Below are 3,088 nucleotides of genomic sequence, written 5' to 3' on the forward strand. Positions count from 1 at the left end.
GCAATTCTCCTGCCTCAGCCTCCTGAGTAGCTGGGATTACAGGCACGCGCCACCATGCCCAGCTAATTTTTTGTAGTTTTAGTGGAGACGGGGTTTCACCACGTTGACCAGGATGGTCTCGATCTCTTGACCTCGTGATCCACCCGCCTCGGCCTCCCAAAGTGCTGGGATTACAGGCGTGAGCCACCGCGCCCGGCTGCCTCATTCTTTTTTTGAAAGAGATGGGGTGTGATTAAATTGGAAAATATATGTAGGGCTTCTCCAAAAAAAAGTGGACTATTTCTCTGTTTATTCTGATTTTATCTTCCTACCTGATGTTCTTATCATCAGCTCCTTTGAGGTGGGATTTATTTACATTGGTGATGGCTTGATTTCTAGACTGGTTCACACATTAGGGAGGATGTCTATCTAATGAGAGGGTTAGACTAAAAGCCCCTTTCATACATCACGGAGGGTAGCAATTTAATCAAGAAGTTTTTCTCTATTCCAATTAATACTTTGGCCAAGATGCCATAATATCATCATAGCTGAGTTCTTCACTATCTATTACTTGATTCCAGATGAGGAATTTAGAAAGCAATGATATAATAGTGTGTTTGGATAGAATAATCCAATGTATTATTGGATTATTCATCCAGTATGCAGAAGAGACCCAATATAGGGAATGTACTGGAAATTGCTAAACTTGCTATAGCTAGAAACAAGGGTGTGAAGAAAATTGATAGCAGTGCTGAAGAAAATGAAAGAGATGTTAGAAATGTTACAAAATTATAATTATCATTACCTGGTGACTAATTGGATATAGGGTACATGGGAGAGGGAACTGTCAGTTTCAAATCTGTATAACAGGAAGAGTAATCGATTACATAATGGAAATAGGGAAGGCTACAGAAGCAAACTAGATTCCCTGGGGAGATAAGGAATTTGGTATATAGACATGAATTTAAGGCAATAACTGGATATAACTAAATGAATGGTCAACAGGCATGATAAAAGTCATTATGTATAAATGATGCTTAAAGCTTAGAGTATATAAGAGATTCAAGGTTAAAGGAATATTAATACTTTTTAAGAACTTGCCAGGAACTGTTCTAAGTACTGCCCATGTATTAACTCTTAAAATTCTTAGATCTAGCTAAGTAATCCCAGACAGGAAACTAAGGAACAGAGAGGTTAAATGACTTCTCCAAGGACACACAATAAGTAAAGCAGCACTCCAGATTCAAACCTAGGCAATCCGACTCCAGAATCAGTGCTTTTTAAAAAATCTTTTCATGCCTATCCCTATCTCCTCCCCGTTCCTCACCCTGCCAGGGAGAGGAAAAGCTAACTGGGTTGGTTTTGACAGAGTCAGTGCTTTTAACACCTATACTATACTACCTCTTGAGATCCCAGAGGTAGAGTATATACACAGAAAAACAGAGGGCCAAGTATCAAATTTTAGGAACACTTACCCAAGGCACCCCCCATCACTAAAAATGATGAAAGAGGGCCGGGTGTTGTGACTCATGCCCGTAATCTCAGCACTTTGGGAGGCCAAGGTGGGCAGATCATGAGGTCAGGAATTCAAGACCAGCCTGGCCAACATAATGAAACCTGGTCTTTTAAAAAATAATAATAAATTAATTAAAATGATGAAAGAATAAGATAATGTAAAAAGGGGGATATTTCTAGTAGATCAACTGCTACTAGTGTTTCAGAGAAGTCCCTTTCATAGAATCACAGCATTGGGGGATTGTAAGTGATCTGTTTTCTCATATAAAAGACACCCGATGGCCTAGAAAGTTGTGTAATTTGCCCAAGAAGTAATGAATTTTTTTTTTTTTTTGAGACTGAGTTTTGCTGTTGTCACCCAGGCTGGAGTGTAATACATGATGTCAGCTCACTGCAACCTCTGCCTACCAGGTTCAAATGATTCTCTTGCCTCAGCCTCCCAAGTAGCTGGGATTACAGACAGTGTACCACTATGCCCAGCTAATTTTGTATTTTTAGTACAAATGGGGTTTTACCATGTTGGCCAGGCTGGTCTCAAAACTCCTGACTCAAGTGATCTGCCCGCCTCAGCCTCCCAAAGTGCTGAGATTACAGGCGTGAGCCACTGTGCCCGCCAGAATAACAGAATTAAGATGAAAATCTAGCTCTCTTGACCCCGGTACAGCTTTATTTTAAATTCACTTATCACAGTAAATTCTAATTATATGGTTATATGTATATAAAACATATGTAGACATGTTAAAAAGTAAATAAGCGTGGTTGTGTATTTTTCTAGCTGGGTTAGTTTGTGGAGAGACTGATGCACTTGTTGCAAAAATAACAGTTTTTAGCCGGGTGCGGTGGCTCACACCTGTAATCCCACCACTTTGGGAGGCTGAGGTGGGTGGATCACTTGAGGTCAGCAGGAGTTGGAGACCAGCCTGGTCAACATGGCAAAACTCCATCTCTACTAAAAATACAAAAATTAGCTGGGTGTGATGGCAATTACACGAGTGGGTCATTGCACCCAGACTCTCTAAACATGAAAATCACTGGTCTAGGCAATTAATAAGGCTCTGCCTAGCTCTCAAATATTACAGTTCTCATTTACTTTGGGTCATTGATTACTGTAACTAAAGATTTTTGCTTAGAATGGTTAGCAATGAGGTTGGCACATACATACAGTTCCCTGGCTTGACTTCTTAAATGGTTGTCATTTGCCAGATGCTTACTAAGTGATGATTTTACAAATCATCTAGTCCTCAGAATAATCCTGTGACGTAGATGGTATGCCCATTTTAGAGATGAAGAAATTGAGCCCCAGGAAGGTTAAATAACTTGTCCAGTTTCATACAGCTAGCATGTGGCAGTGCCAGGGTAAGAAACTAAGTGTACCCTGACTCTAAAGCCCATGTTTTATTTAACAAACTTTATAGAACAATGACTGGCAGATAGTAAGGCTTTATAAATAATGCGTCATCTGATCCTCCCTAACAACCCTTTAAAATAGACACTTATTATCTCCATACTACAGATGACAAAGCTGAGGAACAGAAAGATTAAATAACTTACCTATGTTCTTATTTACCATCTCTCTCTTTTTTTTTTTTTTTTT

The 3,088-nt window shown here is 39.6% G+C and overlaps 1 protein-coding gene across 1 annotated transcript in view; it reads left to right on the forward strand.

Annotated features, from left to right (window-relative positions):
- SPDYA (speedy/RINGO cell cycle regulator family member A) overlaps positions 1-3,088 on the forward strand; it is a 36,926-nt gene that overhangs the window by 21,574 nt on the left and 12,264 nt on the right. The gene's annotated exons all lie outside the window — the stretch shown is intronic.

The sequence above is a fragment of the Cebus imitator genome, unplaced genomic scaffold (genome assembly GCF_001604975.1).
Source record: "Cebus imitator isolate Cc_AM_T3 unplaced genomic scaffold, Cebus_imitator-1.0 Scaffold180, whole genome shotgun sequence".
NCBI lineage: Eukaryota > Metazoa > Chordata > Mammalia > Primates > Cebidae > Cebus > Cebus imitator.